This window comes from Acomys minous (assembly GCF_964271855.1).
Source record: "Acomys minous genome assembly, chromosome: 14".
NCBI classification, from domain to species: Eukaryota; Metazoa; Chordata; class Mammalia; order Rodentia; family Muridae; genus Acomys; species Acomys minous.
The window spans coordinates 42,703,745-42,721,402 of record NC_140496.1 but is presented as its reverse complement, the minus strand read 5'-3'; the positions used below and the strand labels follow the sequence as shown (position 1 = coordinate 42,721,402).

Here is a 17,658-nt window from a genome sequence, read left to right as displayed (position 1 = left end):
CTGAGGTAGAAGAAAAGTCGGCAGAAGTCTACACGACCTAACTAGAAGTCCAGTCCCAGAAAGGTCGGTAAACAGCTATGACCACGATGCCATCCTGGTTGAACTTACAAATGGGATGCTGGTATATCAATTTGTACATTATGAAATTTCGTGCTTTTTGAAACTATACCTGACATTTACTATTTAAAATTTTTTTTTTTTTTTTTTTTACCTCTGATACAGCTATTGCGTGGAGGTCAGACTACAACTTTTAGAAGTTCCCTCCCTTTAGCGTTGGGCCCTGTCATCGTGGGAGCTGGGTTTGCACAGTAGGCACTTTTCCCCACCGCGCTATCTCGCCAGCACCTCGTACATCCTTTCATCCATTCATGTTTTAATTAAAACAGGATCTTATGTAGTTCAGGCTGGCCTGGGGCTTGTCGGGCGCGCCACGGCCCTGCCTCCTCTTGTGAGGGTCACTATGCCTGGTTTTTACGTGGTGTTGGGGATAGAGCTCAGGGGTTCACGCATGCTAGGCAAATAATCTACCAACTCAACCACGTCACCAGCCCTAAAAAGCATGTGTTTTACTTTTTTTTAGTAAGCAAAGGTCTTGCGACATTAAAATCAATCAGGATGGCCTTGGACTCAAAAATTTTCATGCCACAGCCTTCCAAGTGCTGGGACTGTAGATGTGCTCTACCATACATCTGCATGCTTTTAAATTTGTTTTGTTTTGGTTTTGGTTTTGGTTTTTCAAGACAGGGTTTCTCTGTGTAACAGCTCTGCTTGTCCTAGAACTCGCTCTGTAGACCAAGCTGGCCTCGAACTCACAGAGATCCACCTGCCTCTGCCTCCCAAATGCTGGGATTAAAGGTGTGTGCCACCACCAGCCCAAGCTTTTAAAATTTTTTATTTGTAAGTTTAAAATATAAGCCACGCGTGGTGGCGCACACCTTTGCTCCCAGGACTCGGGAAGCAGAGGCAGGCGGATCACTGTGAGTTCGAAGGTAGCCTGGTCTACAAAGTGAGTCCAGGACAACGAAGGATACAAAGAGAGACCCTGTCTCGAGAATCAAAAACAAATAAACAAACAAACAAAAAATATATATATAATAAGCAAGCTGCACACGGCAGCACACACTCACAGTCCCTACACTGGGGAGGCGAAGGCCAGAGGGTCAGAGGGCATTTTTAACTTTGTAGTATTATTAATTTAGCTTTATAGTAGAATTTTTTGAAGTTTTATTAATGTGTATAGATGTCAGTGCACCGCGTGAGTGCCTGAAAAGAATGACAGATTCCCCTCGGACTGGAGTCACAAATGCTTGTGAGCAACCATGTCAGTGCTGGGAATTGAACCAAGGTCCTCCGGAAGGGGCAGCTGGTACTCTTAACTGGTAAGCCACCTCTCCAGCCCCTCATGTTTTTATTTACTTCTTTATCTTTTGGTTTTGTTTTTCAAGACAGGATTTCTCTGTGTAGCTCTGGCTGTCCTGGAACTTACTCTGTGGACGACCAGGCTGGCCTCGAACTCAGAGTTCCACTTGGCTCTGCCTCCTGAGTTGCCAGTGAGTAAAGGCATGTGCTACCACCGCCCGGCCATGTTTTTTAATTGTTAATGAGTGTACCTACAACACTTACATGAAAAGGAAATTTCTCATCCCCAAGAGAAAAAGAGAACAGATGTCACTGGAAATGGTGAGAATTGGGGGCAATACAACTAATAACAAGAGGTGCTAAACCATCCGAAATAGTGATGTGAAATGCGAGCTGGCCACAACAGCAAACACCTTTAACCTTAGCACTCGGGAGGCAGAGGCCTGGGATCTCTGTGAGTTCGAGGCCAGCCTGGTCTACATAGCGAGTTCCAGGCCACATATCGTGAATGAAGTCTGGAGCAAAATGCGTTGCTGACCCAGGCATGACCCATGCCACGGACCTCAATGGCTTCCCCAAGTAAGGACAAAAAGAGAGCAAAGCCTGCCTCGGATGCAAACCTGTAGCTTTCACCCCCCCCCCCCCCCCGAATCTGGACAGCCTGAAGACTGCTCCCCTGCAGAGCCCCGCTCGGTCAGCCATATATACTAACCCCACGCCCTGGTTCAGCCGTATGCAGCCAATCCACCTCTCAGTTCAGTGGCTATAAGGAACGAGTTGAGCTGAGGGTGTGCAGAGAGCACAGTCCTCCTCTCCCCTACCCCTCCCCCCCCCCCGCCCCAACTTTTCTGTGTGTCTGTCCGGGCCTCTGTGTGTCTGTTCTTCTTCCCTCCCCCCACCTCACCAGTTAAGTGAAGTCCCAGAGCCTTGCAAGGATGAGGCAACGTAGTGAGACCCTGACCCCAGACAAAAACAAATGAAACACCCCAAGTGAAAGCATCATCCAAAATGATTTTAGATAAAAATTTAAATATATATGAATAGCTCTAGAAAATACAATAAAAGATTAGCTGTTAAACAGAGACATGCAACGAGTATCTTTTCCTCTGCTAAGCTTTATGTTTACCTTACATACACTGTAAGTATGTACATTTCGCTTTTCACTTTTTGTTTATTTGAAATAGGGTCGCACTATGCAGCTGGCTGTCTTGGAACTCACCCTGTAGACCAGGCTGGCCCTGAACTCTCACCCTGTAGACCAGGCTGGCTTTGAACTCACCGAGACCCTTCTGCCTCTGGGATTAAAGGTATGCACCACCACTGACCGGCTTAGAAAAATACTTTTTAAAATAACCATACATCTACAGTCCTAGCACCCCGGAGGCTGAGGCCAGAGAACTGTCACAAGTTTAAAGTCAGCCTAGGGTACAGAGTGAGATTCTCCCCACTCAAAAAAAAGTTAAAAAAAAAAAAAGGCTGGAGAGATGTTTCTGGATTCAAAGCCCTGGTTGTTCTTATAGAGGATCCAGGTTCAGTTCCCAGCACCCACATGACATCTGTCCTCTGTGGGTACCAAGCACAACATACATGGTAATGATACACATACTTGTAGACAGGTAGAACACTAATACATGTAAAATGAAATAAATAATGGATAGTTTTTACATTTTAAGAAATAAAAAAGATTGATAATAACTAGATATAGACAGACAGACAGACAGACAGGCAGACAGACAGACAGACAGACAGACAGACAGACAAGACGATAGCTGGATGGATAGAGTGACTACATAGATGAGAAACCACAAACATGTGGCATCTCTGGGAATGACAGAACAAGGCAAATCCTTGGGCCTGCAGAGTGAGCCAGGCTTGCCTGAGCCTACTGAACTCCCTGTCCTCTGAGAAACTCCATCCCAAATGACAAAAAGCAGCTGGAGAGAAAGAAATACTCTTAAGTTACAGTCACACTATAGCAGCGTTACGGCCACGCCCGGCATCCGGTGGTCCCCTGCCGCCCTTCCAGTGAACAGGCGGTACATTGCAAGGAAAACTGGGTCTCTAAAGTCAAGGATGGGGCGCATGGGCCTGCAGAAGGCAGTTCAGGACCAGGTGAAAGGGAAGAAATGTCCCCTGGAGATTCTTCAAGCCAAAATGGGGGGCCCTTAAGGTCCGTTCAAGTGACGGGGCAGCAGCGGCAACAGTCAACCGTGGGGTTGGCGTGGAAAAGTGACTGTGTGTGTGTGTGCCGAGTGTGTGAGGAACAAGCCTCTCTCTCGGCTCACATTCCTTCCATAACTCATCATTAATAACTAAATTCAGCCTTCAGAGCTGGGAACACATGTCCCAGCTAGGGAACAGCAGCCATTTTTGACCAAGGAGGTCCCAGCTTAGAGGGGTTCTCAGAAGAAAGGGCAGGCAGACGAGTTCTCAGGAGTCTGAAGGACAGCGCTTCTCAGCAGGGGTCAGGAGGCCCGGGAGGAGCCAGTGAACAGAAGGCAAGCATTCAGCTAGACCCAGGGCTAGCCCTTGCTAATCCAAACCACAGGGTACCAGGCTAGACCAGCGTGGGTGTGAGACTATCAGGGGAGGTCCCAGGGGGCTGAGTCCAGAGAAAACGGAGACCGGAAACTATGTCTATTCTATGGCTAGAAAGGATCTATCTGCAAAAATAACGTTTTTGCGGCGACGGAACCCGCTGCTCTGGGGCCAGGGTACACGCTGAGCCATGGTGCCTGGAACACAGTGACAGTGAAGAAGAAGGGGGCGAGAAGAAGGCTGTTCCCCTCCGTTTTTCTGACGCCTCATTCATATAAACAGAAAGGAAATGTATCTTGAGAGACCAGCTCCCTTTCAAGTCCTAAACCCGTAGCTTTCCCTCTCCACAGCGGGCTGCTTTTAGTGCCCCACAATGTTCTGACAGGATTCTCCCCTGTGGTACCTACTTTCAGGGCACTGCCCCCACTTGTTCTCTCTGCCCTCACTCCCCTTGCTCCTCAGATTTTCCCCTGAGTTTTATGCCCCTGTTGCTGTCTCAGGGACAGACTGTCAGTGGTCCCCATCTGAAGGTGAGGCAATATTCAAAATGGGCATGTGAGCTGTTAAAAAAAAACAAAAAAACAAAAACAAAACAAAAAAAACAAAAAACAAAAAACAAAAAAAAAACCTACCTGTGGAGGCAGAGAATTAAAAAACAAACAAACAAAAACACAGTCTCAGCTCCAAAATGGAAGCTTAGCAAGAGAAACCCATACCATTATTTGCTAAGAGTCACATGGGAGAAAGATAACCCAACCAAGCGCCAGTCCAAATTGCAGAGTTGGGTCTCTCCCAGTGGACCACCGCATTTGCCACAGACTCTCAAGAGGTGCCTGTCTCCTGGCAAGACACAGAAAGTCAGGCTTGGCCGCCATGGGAGCACCTGGCTTCGCCCAGGGAAAGTGTACTAAGGAAGGTGAGACGTGCCTTCTGCCTCCACACAAACAGGCTCAGGCTCACCAGGGCATCCCTGAAGCCAGAGCACTCTGTTGGAGAGGAACACAATTCAAGAGTCCTTGCCAAGTCGGGCTGGCATGTGAGTAATTATATTAATGAATCTCTGAGTTATAAAATCTAATATTAGCTGGTGGCTTTGGTACCATCGCCCTCAGTTACTGTCCCACACGGCTACAAACACTTCTGGGCAGCGCATGGCTTGGACAGACCGGGTGTGCGTGAGCACATACAAGGAGGAAGGGCAGCAAATGTGTGTGTGTGTGTGTGTGTGTGTGTGTGTGTGTGTGTGTGTGTGTGTGTGTTATTTAATTTAAAAGAAATTCATGTGTTTGAAACTATGCCCAGCGATCTGTGTGCGAGGCCTACTTTATAAGCCACGATACCACAAATAAGTGAGAGGAATCTGGCCCCTCCTCGGGGCAGGGGCAGCTCTCTTGGCCTTATCTCTCTGGCTGGCAATATACTGAGGAAGCTTTTGTGTTTGAAGCCAGCACAGCTCCCTTTGGCCCTGCAGGCAGGGCCCAGTACGTAGACCCTGCACCCTGCCTCTCCATGAATGCTCATTAGCCGTCTCCACCCCCCGATGCAAACTCAAAAGCCAGGTTTGCCACACGCAGGGCTCAGCTTGCCACCCAGCAGGTCTCCCCCCACTCTGAGGACTAGACCAGTATACCACCAGCATCCTGGCCATTATCTGTGGGTTCCAGCTAAGGCCAGTAGAAACCACAATCCAATTGGCTATGCTATGCATGTGGTCAGAGGCAGAGGGCGCCAAGTCAACTGCAGCCAGGTAGTGTGAGTGACAGACACTAGACACAGGTGAAGAAGTATTTGCTGTGCACTTGTGGTCACACTTCAACTAACAAATGACATCACATAGCTTAGAAGCAGGCTTCCGTAAACCTCACGTACCACAGCAGGACTAGATCACCTTCTCCTATCAGCTCGGATCTCTTTTAGGGGCACTGTCCAGTCTTGGTTACAGGGTGTGGGGGAAAGTGGCTTTTATAGAAATGAGTCCTCCTAACACTGGATTTTGTATACTGGGGAGCGGGGGGGCTGAAGGGCCCTCCCCTACAAGTAATCAAAGCTCTGGGAACAACTCTGAGAAATTCGTAGGTGCCTTGACAGGTGTCTCTGTTACCAGCAGAGACAAGGGACAAGCCAGAAGAGAGGACTCAGCAAGGCCTGTACAAGCCTCCCTCTCCAAGGCAGTGTCGCTCAGTCTCCCAACTGGTGAAGCGTGTGGTCACTGACTCTTTGTCCCTGTGGGACTGTCCTGTGCACAGGGCTTTACCCAGCATGGGACAAACAAAGGCTCGCACATGGCTGGCGAGATGAGTTAGCAGTTACGGCTCAGGCCTGACAGTCTCGGTTGATCCCCAGAACCACACACATGTGGTGGCATATGCACACATTCTGCATGCTATAATCACACAAAATAATAACGATAAATACGTTTTAAAAGTGTCTACCAACTGGGAGTGGTGGTGTACATCTTTAATCTCAGCACTTGGGAGGAAGAGCCGGAGTCAGAGGCAGACAGATCTCTGTAAGTTCAAGGCCAGCCTGCTCTACATAGCAAGTTCCAGGACATCCAAAGCTACATTGTGAGACCCTGTCTCAAAAAATCTACAATGATTACCAGATGTCCCTAAAGGGCAAAATAACTACTCAGTTGTTATTAAGACTCAATGCTCAGGTCACCTGGTTCCCAGGGACAGAGGAGTTTCCCGGGGCAGCACAACAGCGAGGAAACTTCTAGCAGTGGTCACAAGTTTGCCACATACACTGCCCCAAACTAACTTCAGTAACCAGCATCCCCACCCTGGACAACAAGAACCTCCTGGCTGCAGGAACACGGGGCTGGCTCCTTGTCATTCAGTAAGGAACTGTGTCTCCTACACCTGTACTGCACCTTACAGCGTCGGATGGAGTAAGAACACTGTCCTGCCTTCCCTTCCCCCGGGGCCATCTGCCCACTGCCGCAACGAAGCTCTCAGGCCTATGTCAGATGGCTCACGAGTCCCTTCTGTTTCTTGGGCTGATACCAACCTCATCTAGGGAAGTGGCACAGAGCTTGGCTCTGTCCATAGTCTATTCCCCTTCTGCAAGTGGTCCCCAAACCACGAAGAGATACAGAGATAGGAGAAAGCTCTCGGCTCCTCTCTTCTCTCTGAAATGAGACTAAGGCCTCACTGCTGACCTACTGGCCACACTGAGGGAGCCACTAGATGAGAGAAGACAGAGTCTGCTGCCCTGTCACCAGATAGGTTGAACACCCACCCAGGGAACCCTGGTCAGTCACAGGCTCAGCCTTCACCCCCACCTAAGCATTCTACCCATCTGCTGCCTCCCTTTAAAGGCCTCTCCTCACTTGGTCCCCTGGGGAGCGGTCTTGTTACTAAGGAAACAATGATGTCATGTGGCTAGTGGGGATCAGGTCCCTCCTACCACCCCCTAACTAGGTACCATGGCCGCTGACGTCACTGCTCAGAAATTTATAGCCCAGAGCGGGTATTTATAATATGGCTCTGGTGTGGCCACATATTCAGTGTGGGGCTGGCGGGCTATTTATAGCCAAAGGATACACACTTATTATACCCCCTGTCTGTATTCTGGGCCACCTGTTATATAACTGCCATTATGCAATAATGCCCATTATATAATAATTATGCGCTAATGGGGATATAATCTGCAGGCATAATAAGGACACACTCCCCAAGGGCTGCACTGGGCCAGCCGGCCTCCTGCAAGCTGCCTCTGGGGAGTCCTGATCTCTTCCTGAGGCTCCACCCAGTCCAGGAGAGTCATCAGGTGTCACATACTCCAAGCCAGGCTCTCAACGGGGTCCTTCTTTCCTAGACTGGCGGATCCAACTACAAAACCCTCTCTGGATTTCTTCCTAAGTCTTTTTTGGTTTCTGAGTCTCCCATTTCCCACTCCTGGCCTTGAGAGTGCCTCTACCCCGCCACCCTCTCCTCTAAGTGCGAAACAGCAGTATGACGGAATAAACTCTAGTAGTGGCTGACAGCTCCGTGACTTCCGACCCTTTTAAGGCAGGGTCCTCTAAGAAGTCGGGCCAGTTAGTGGAGGAGCTGTCCTAGACTAGAGTGTCCTCGCCCTCTGGAAAAGGCTTGAAAATCCAGACGCAGATGTCTGGGGCCAGCCAGACACAGCCGAACTGGCCTCTTCCTCTCTTTCTTCGGTGCCTTCAGACAGGTGCAGGAACCCAAATGCCCTCACATGGTATACTGGTTTAGGAATTACCCTCTCCTAACACACAGCAGGATGTGGGCCACTCAGACATCAACCCATGCTCTGCTGGTCACCTTTCTCCCAGGAAGGACAAGATAAAAGCATCACCTGGAAAGGGTCAGGAGCACAGGCTCTGTACTCATGACAAGGGGACACAGGGACTGAGGCGGGGAGTGGGAAGAGTTAAGGCCACAGTGGCACCAATAGAGCCAATTTAATCAGTCTAAATATGCCATCTGTTCTTAAAACAGATATCTGTATATTTAAAGGTTACTTGATATATGAATTAATTTTAACACACACACACACTCACACACTCACACACTGCCATGGATCTGTCCTGTAGGCATGAGGTGGTGGACTGAGAAGGCTTCTTCTGCGCTTCTCCATTGTTTGCATTTTCAGAGAGTATTTTACTCTATAATAAGGGAAATCAAATACTCAATTTAAATAGAGCCCATCAAGACCCTGCCATCATAATTCTGGTCTGAACTCCACACTGTGGGATGGCTTGCTGGTGCTCTCTGGGTCTCAGATGGTTCTGAAAGGCTCACGGCCCAGGCCTGGCAATCCCCAGATCAGCGGACCCAGCACACAGAGAGACTATGCACAAGAAACAAAATGGCGCCCTGAGCTAAGCCAGAGGCCGACTTGCCAATTCCCATCAGGACTATAGCACAGGTTGGTGCTGTGCCCCCATGACACTTCAACCTGAGGGTCCTGCTGTTCAGACATCTGGGAAGAGCCAAGGTTCAGGGGTTCGGCCCCCACGGAGCAAAGGTAAGCGAGGCAAGAGGTAAGTACAGGGTGGTGTTCTAGTGAGCGCCATCTCTTCCAGGACAAAGGCTCTTGGCTACGGGTGATCCTATCCTGGGGGGGGGGAGGACACTAGAAAATACCTGGGCACATTTTGGTGTCACACCTGGATGAGGGAGGTATGAGGAGCAGCCGGTGGGGGCGGAGTTCAAGGCCAGAGATGCTGCTAAACACCTGGTGGTGCCCAGGGTTGTCCCCACGGCACAGAATGATCCGACTAGAATGTTACCTGGCATGTCTGGGAAGCCTAGCATGAGGGGAGATGACGCAAGCCATGAGAGGTCGGGCCCTGGGTCAGCTTCAAAAGCAGAGGGGACTCAGGAGCCAGGTGGCAGCCTCTCACGTATCCCGAGACCTTGGCATGTTAGCAGGGGGACACACACAGCCCCAGCCTTTTCAGATGTTAGGAAAGCGGTGAGAGGTAAGGGATGGGTCAGTGGCAGAGCACATGAAACACTTGCCCAAACGTCCCAGGCTCCAGCCCCAGCACCACAGAAGCAGAGTAAGGAAGAAAAGACGAGGACATGAGCATCCATGCAAATCAGTGGTTCTCAACCTTCCTAACGCCACAGCCCTTTCATACAGTTCCTCCTGTCGTGGTGGTCCCCATTGTAAAATTACTTTTGTTGCTACTTCATTATTATAATTTTGCTACTGTTATGAATTGTGACATAAATGTCCAATATGCAGGATGTCTGATACTCTGCCCCCAAGGGGGTCTTGACCCACAGGCTGAGAACCACTGAAAAGGATCGTAAGAGGTTAACCAATTGTTGACTGTTGTAAAAATTTCCAGCCATCAGCTGGTTAATTGGGATAATTACATTTATTTTGTATTTCAAACTATGACCCCCCCCCCCAAGCAGACTCCCAGGAAAAGGGTGTGGCAGGACAAGGACCTGTTTGTGGGGCCCAAATCCTGTTTGCCTAGCCCTGGATCTGGATCTCCTGCCCACTCCACTGCCCAGTGAGTGATCTCCCCTGAGGCCCCAAGGAAGGGTGACAAGAGCTGTCCGTGGCTGCTGCAGGAGAGAGAGTCCTGACAGCCTGAGCCCTAGCTCCTCCTGTCTCTGTAGATCAGGAGCAGAGAGTTTTTCCAGAAAGGATGTGGAGAGACAGAGAGAGAAGACAGGACTAGGGGGGGTGTCCCTCTGTGCCCTCCCCATATGCTTAGCAGCTGGCGAAGCCCTTGGAGCTGAGCTACCAGTGGGGCTCTGTCCCCTTCTAGGCAGCAGCAGGTACTACAGGGCTGGAAGTGACTCCCGTGGGGACTCAGGAGGCTTACTCCTCTGAGACTCCACCAAGGCCCAGTAATCATGGTGCAGTTCAAGGAGCTTAGAGGCCAAGGTGACCCAGAGCCTCCTCGTCCAGAAATTCATAGTGTGACCTAAGTCCCTTGACACCTCTTCCAGTTTCTTCCTCTACAGTGTGAAAAAAAAAATGACACCTGCCTGCCTCTGTCAGTCCACCTTTGAAAGGAGGAAGTCATCCCTCTGCAGCTTAGTCAGCTGACAGAAAGACAGACACACCTCTGTCTCTTCTGTCTTTCTAGTGCCTGCAAGGTGTGGAGCAGGGAAGTCTCTCTCTCTCTCTCCTCTCTCTCTCTCTCTCTCTCTCTCTCTCTCTCTCTCTCTCTCTCTCTCTCTCACACACACACACACACACACACACACACACACACACACACACACACACCGATCCCTGAATCCTAGTTCGGCCTCTCTCCCTGAGATTCCTTACCCGCTGTTGCCAGAGCAGCATACGCAGACCCAAGCCAGGAGCACGGATTTAAAACAGGTTGCTGGGAGAAAGTGAGGCGGGATCCTGTGGAACTCTTAAACCTGTGTCTACACTACTCTGCTCTTCAGTGGAAAACTGCAACTAAAGGAGGGTGCAACCCCCTTCCTCCATCAATAGAGGACAGAAAGTTTCCGGTGGGCTGAGTGTAGCAGTACCCTTAAGTTACTGGGTACCCCCAAACACCAACAACTGGAGGCCTCCGCCTAGAGTAGCAGCAGTATGCTTTGTCATCACTCAGACATGGAAAATATATACTGCTGCCTGGCCACGGCAGTCGGTGAGGGGCGGGCAATAGGCTGGGAAACAGGTATGTATGTATACAAAGGGCAGCCTCCAAACATATGTGTTTTTCAAATCACCAGAGGAGCCAGGAAACCAGGTGTTAGTATCTACAGAGATAACGAGAGAGACCCAGACACCCTTAGAGAGAAAAGAGGACAGCATGATCCAGCCAAACTACCCCACCCCAGCCCCACTGCCTTCTGGGACCCTGTTCTAATGCCAACAGCCCTTCGGCTTAAACACGCTTAAAATGGCGACGGCGGCCTGTAGGGCCGGGCGTTTGTCGTGCTGTTTTCCACGGTGCCCTCAGTGCCAAGAAAAACCTATCATCAGAAATGCCATCAGCTATATTTATCTATCTCTCAGCCCCCCAGCCTCCTCCTCCCGTCTGCCAAGCGGGGCCCTGTGTAGCAAACCCCCCCCCTCACCCAGTGGGCACATGTCCCTGTTGCTGATGACTGTGACCACCTGCCCAAGCCTGAGTCTCCACTAGGCCCTTCCAGGGCCCTGACTGTATGCAATACCATTCCTCCTGCTGTGCTGGGGCATACACCCACGCGGGTTTCAGAAACACACTTGGCAGAGGCTGGCCTGGGTGTCCCTTGTCTGCATCTGTGGACCGGGACAATTCTTCATTTCCTTTCAGCTTCAACTCTCCGCTACGAGGGCACTGCCTGCTGTCCAGCCCTCAGCATATCCAAGTGGCACGCCTGCTCTCTCCACGCCATTCCACAAGGACAACCAGTCATTGGGCAAACCGTCACCCCTCACTCCACTCTCTACCACAGGGCAGCAAACTCCCTGTCTGAATCTAAAAACCAAAAAATTGAGACGTTTGTACTGTAAAGGTTCCCCACCCCGCCCCGCCCCCGCTCTCAATCCAATGAACCAAGAAGAAAGTGGTGAAATCTGGGATCAAAAAGAGAAAATGGCAAAGTTGAGATTTACAACCAGACTGGGCATGGTGGTGTGCACCTTTAATGCCAGGCAGAGGCAGGCGGATCTCTGTGAGTTCGAGGCCAGCCTGGACTACAAACCAAGTCCAGGACAGCCAAGGCTACACAGAGAAAACCTGTCTCAAAACCCCCGCCCCCCGAAAAATTACAACCACTCAAGTCCTCTGGGGACACAATGGACAGGGGCAAGTCATTTTCTGTCAGGCACTTGAGCCTTTTCATGACTCCGAACACAAGCTTCAACATGCGCCTTCCTATCCACAGGCCTACGCCCCCCAATTAGAGCCTATCGACCTTGCACTGCGGGATGAATGACCTGAGCCCAAGGCCTCCTCACGGGGGCTTCGGGCACCCTCGGCCCAGCCACCAAGCCCCTAACTCAGACAGGAGTTCCAGGGAGAATGAAACAACCCAAATAAAAAAATTTTGAAACCCAGAAGCTCTTTCTTTCCTGCCCCCTCCCCCCTCGGCTGGCAAATGAAAACAAACAAGAAATCAAAGAGGCCTTTTGTGCAAGCCCTGCACTGACACGGCTGGGGCCTTTGAAAAGACGTCTGAATCGGACAGTGAAGGATAAAATAACCTAAGCAAGGCAGCTCCTTGGGGAGGGGAGGGGGGGACGGGCAGAAAAAGCTGGGAGGCAGCTACCTTCTCCAGGCAAAAAGTGCGGACACTTGCTGCCACAGGACACTGGAGCAGAGAGAGAACCTGGCACAGGCCTCCCTGCCTGTCTGCACCCCAACTCTACAAGCACCCTGAGCTCCCCCTCCCAGCCACCATGAACTGAGCGTTTCTTCCACCACCCCCCCGCAACCCCCCCTCCCCGACCCCCCAAGGAAGCCCTGAGGGCTTTGCCTCTCACCAGTAAAAATTATTTCAGGTTCATGCCTACTGGGCATACTGGATGGAATTTTCCAGAAGCCATCACCCAGCCTTTGCCTAGTAGGGTACATAAAGGATTTCCTTCTTCCTAGAGATCTGGGAGTCCCAAGACCATCCGGCTAAGTGTGCGTTTCATGGAGGACATTCTCCCATACTTTTTGGTAGTGCCAAAAAGTAAAACAACTCCTCGGGAAGTCCTTCTGGTGGCTAACCCCCAGCGCTCCTGCTGCAGAACGGCCCATTTCCTCGGCGCTGATGACGACGACGACGGAGTACATACAGCTGGTCACCGTGCCCATAATTATGGACTGGACCATCCAGCTGATTTTGGCTCACTCGTGGTCGGGTGTCTGCAGAGTGTTACAGCCCCAGCTTGGTCAGCATCGAGAGTATTCTACCAAGACCCCTGTGAAGTGCAAGCGATGGGGTTCCTGGCTGGCTCGGCAGACAGTAACGTGGACAAAGAAGACAGGAGCGGGCAGCCAAGGGGCTCCACAAATAAGCGCAAGCCTGAAGAGGGGTCAGAGCAGTCTGTCCCAAGCCAGGGCCTGTGAGGGTCAAAGGCAGAAGAGCTACAACGCATGCGTCGCAGGCCGTGCCCTTGATTTAGTGCCTCTGTGCTGCCACGTTATAGCTCCTAATAACCGTGGACAGGAGCCGAGCTGTGTTGTTTTGCTCCGAGTCCTGAGTGTTAGGTAGCCGCAAGGCCCTGAAGATGGTAAGCGCACGAGGGCTCTGGCCAGGCTGGAGACACTGAGGAGAGAGGGAGAGAGGAGAGCCCAGGGGCCTCTCTGCTCAGGTGGAAGCTGCCACAGTCAGATCAACCTGCTTCCACCTGGACCAACCCGGGACAACAGGTAAAGGAGGCAGAGAGGCGAGCTGACCTCAGCAAATTGTAACAGTGGGCACCGTAGCAGCTGCCATCCACGGATGACCCAGGCATGAGTTGACTCAAACCCGTGAGCCACATACCTTGAGCCAGAGGAAATAAGACTCGCAGCCATTAAGGCAATGGTAGCACTGCTTACAGGGAAGTCTCAAGGGGACTATATATTGCATCACAAAATAACCCAGAGATCTAGCTGGTCCCTGCTGACCCTGATGCCAGATGGCACTGCCCTAAGACAGACAAGTGGGTGACAAAGGCTCCATATCCAGGGTGGACCTCGACAGGAAGCAGTGCTTTGGTGGATGGTCTTTCCCACGCACAGCCGACTCACCAGAAAGGTTGGGAGCCCAGGATGGTTTCAGAGGTCATCACTTGCATTAAGCAGGAACAAGCAATAGCTGCTGCCTGTGAAGGACACAGGCAAAGAGTCCTTGCTCAGGCCTTAAATCCAGCGTGGATTGCTAAGCCCAACTCCAGGATGGGACAGAATCAAACCAGAAGAACGTCTCACACTTGAAAAAGTTTATGCTAGGCAAAGCCTGAGTTACTAGCTAATTTCCTATGACAAAGACGGCTGAGCCCGCCTACTCCAGGGTCTCGTGGCACAGCGATCCACAGGGCATGGCTTGTTTCGGTCCCACAGGAAACTGCACGGGAGGAACGGGCCAGTTCCCTCAACGAAAACTGTCCTAAAGGCCTGAAGAGCCAGAGGAGGAGGAAGACAGTGAGGACATGACAACGACGACGGCTGCTAGAGATGGACCAACCATAGCGGTGCATGGACAGAGCTGATGCGGGCTCTGATTTACGAGGGGCTATAAACAAAGGCAAGCCGATAATTAGGGAAAATGGGCATGTCAACTAGGTATCACATGATACAAAAGTCTGCTGAGCTTCGGGCAATAGAGCAGGCCTTTCATCTCAGCCCTAGGGAGGCAGAGGTAGGCAGGTAGCTCTCTGTGAGTTCAAGGCCAACCTGATCCCCACATTGAGTCCCAGGACAACCAGACAGAAACAGTGAGACCCTGTCTCAAAAACAAAACAACAACAAAACAAAAAAAAAAAACAAAAACAAAAACAGGAATTTTAAAAACAAAACAAACCTCGCTGACTTTTTGAAATCTCCCAGGTGACAACAGCATTTTAAGAGATGTACACAGAGTGTTTATGGGGACAGACTGAGATGCCCGGTACTAGTGGGCAAAGGGGAACATGTATGATTTGAGCCCAGCCTGAAACAAGGACTGTGGCTTGTGTGGTAGATGTAGGAGGTGGGTGCCTACCAACAGGTAAAACATTTTTATAGCTTTGAACTTTGCCTCTTTTGCTAGGACTGAAACCAAGGTTCGAGGTTCGAACCGCGCTGTCTATCTCCTCTCTTTCAGTGGCTAGGCCTGCACGGTGGTACGTCTTCACACTGCGAGCCTTCCCACCCCACCTCCCGTCCACGCGGGTGCTTTGGCCCTGCCTCCACTTCCCCTGGCGAACGCAGAGGACACTGGTGGCAGGCCTTCACAGCAGAACGCTGGCTTTGTGGCAGCCTTCCCCGACCCAATTTCTAGGAGTCGTCCATACAATATCCTCTATTCCTTCTCACTTTGTCATCTCTCAGATCTTCTGGGGCACAAGGGCCTGGGTGATAGCCGTGCCTAGATGTAAAGTTATATCCTTGTATCTCCAGCCATTTCAAGCGGGGTCCTAAAAACTGGACCACCGGCTCAGCCCCACCTAGCTCTTCAACCGCTGCGGGTGCTATGAACGGAACCTAAGTCCTCTGGAAGAACGAGTGTTCCTAACCACTGGGCCGTCTCTCCAGCCCCCAACCCCGCCCTGGTTTCTTATACTGTGGCTTGGTGGATGTACGTTGGAAAGGAAGGTAACGTCACAGAATCAGCAGTCACGGGCACTCCCAGAGTGACTCAGGGAGGAACAAGTAATGAGGCCCTGTGAGTGGTCCTTGGCCTTACGGACACCTCCATTTCCTCCAGAAAGGTCCCCTGAAATTCTAGCCATCCTAGCAAGAAATCCTGAACATTCATAGCTACTGTCTAAAGCCCGGGCCTGAATTACAAAGAGCATGTCCTGAGTTATGTACCCAGTGTCTGCTAAGGCTCGGCCTCAGCCTGGCCAGAAGTGGCCTTGGCAACATGCAGGATACTATGAATTCACTCATATTCCTGGGTGAATGATCTCATTAGCTGGGCATAGGAAGCCTTGAGCCTTCCCTCGCTCCTTCCACCTGCCAGACCAGTACAGAAACCAGGAGGCTGGCTGGGAAACAGTTTCCTCCCTTATACACACAACCATCTCAGCCCCCACACTGGCAGTAGTCAAGAATGCGTCCTAGGGCTGGTTGGGCCCATCTTTAATTCCAGCAGAGACAGACAGATCTCTAATGAGTTCAAGGCCAACCTGTTTTACATACCAAGTGCTAGGCAGCATAGTGAGACCCTGTCAAAAATAAGTAAGTAAAAGCAAATAAATCAGAGGGCAGGGAAACAATGCAACTGCCGGGGTCTAAATCGCAAGGGAGATGGAGGGGGGGGGGGGGGAGGAGACGCAGCAGCCAGTCTAGGAGAAAGAGGCGTGTTGATATTTTCCACTCAGTTCCTGGGTTCCAGGAAGGTGTTCAGACTACTTGAGTGAAGGAGGTGTCTGATAGAAACACTGGCAGGGGCTGGGGAGACGGCTCAGAGGTTAAGAACACTGTCTGCTCTTCCAGGGGTCCTGAGTTCAATTCCCAGCAACCACATGGTGGCTCACAACCATTTATAATGAGATCTCTTCTGATGTGCAGGTGTATACAGAGGCAGAACACTGTATATGTAATAAATAGTTAAAAGAAAGAAAGAAAGAAAGAAAGAAAGAAAGTAAGTAAGTAAGTAACACTGGCAGGCTCCTGCTCCAAGCAGTCTGTGTGCGCGCGCGCGCGCGCGCGCGCGCGCACACACACACACACACACACACACACACACACACCCGTTCGCCACATTGACAGGCTTTCACCCTCCAAAACCTGGCTTAATATACACACAGAGAATGAGGCATAACTTTTCCTCCCTTAGTTTCTTTCCCCAGAATGAAAAAGGTAAGAGAAAATCCAAACTGCAGGGGGAGGGAAGAGCAAGAAACCAGCCTTTTAAAATGAGGGGTCACTTAAGGCCACATGCAGGCCTAGAAGAATCCATAGACTAGAAGTGCCCACTGCCTCCAACCGGTCACCGAAACCATCTCTAAAAAAGAGCGAGGGTGAGCAAGAAGAGAGCCTGGAATGTCACTTCCCACAGCAACACATACCCAACACTTGTTCTCTGTAGGAAAGGCATCGTTCCTGGAAACATGTCCCCAACTGTGTGCCTGGATCCGCTCACACCACTTCCTCCCTACTTTCCCAACAGGCAAGGGGGTGACCACAGTGGCATGAACTGCCTTTCTTTTTTTATGAATGAATAAAAAGGAAGACACCGAGGCACTGTCACAGGAAGGACAGGTTTTCAGTTTTCCAGAGCTTAAGTAAGGCCACATTCTCTCACATTCACACACACACACACACACACACACACACACACACACACAAAAGGAAAGGGGAGAATGCTGGAATAGTGGAAAGGAAAACACACACACACACACACACACACACACACACACACATACACACGCAGGTTTGGTAGCCTCTCATTACAAGTTGGTTGGGCACAATGTAAACACACTTCTGCCTTGCTTAATCACAGAGTGCCGGCCCGTTTAGGTTTCAAAGGCGGCAGTAAATTGGGCGTAGCTGAATGGAGGCTAAAAATTAACCAGCCATCTCTGTTTCAATTTGTAAGAAAACAAAAGTGGAAAGAAATTATAAAGAGAGAGAGAGAGAGAGAGAGAGAGAGAGAGAGAGAGAGAGAGAGAGAGAGAGAGAGAGAAATGAGG

General features: G+C 50.6%; 1 protein-coding gene across 10 annotated transcripts in view; it reads right to left on the bottom strand.

Moving 5' to 3' along the window:
- Positions 1-17,658, bottom strand: part of NFIX (nuclear factor I X) — a 99,269-nt gene that overhangs the window by 50,638 nt on the left and 30,973 nt on the right. The gene's annotated exons all lie outside the window — the stretch shown is intronic.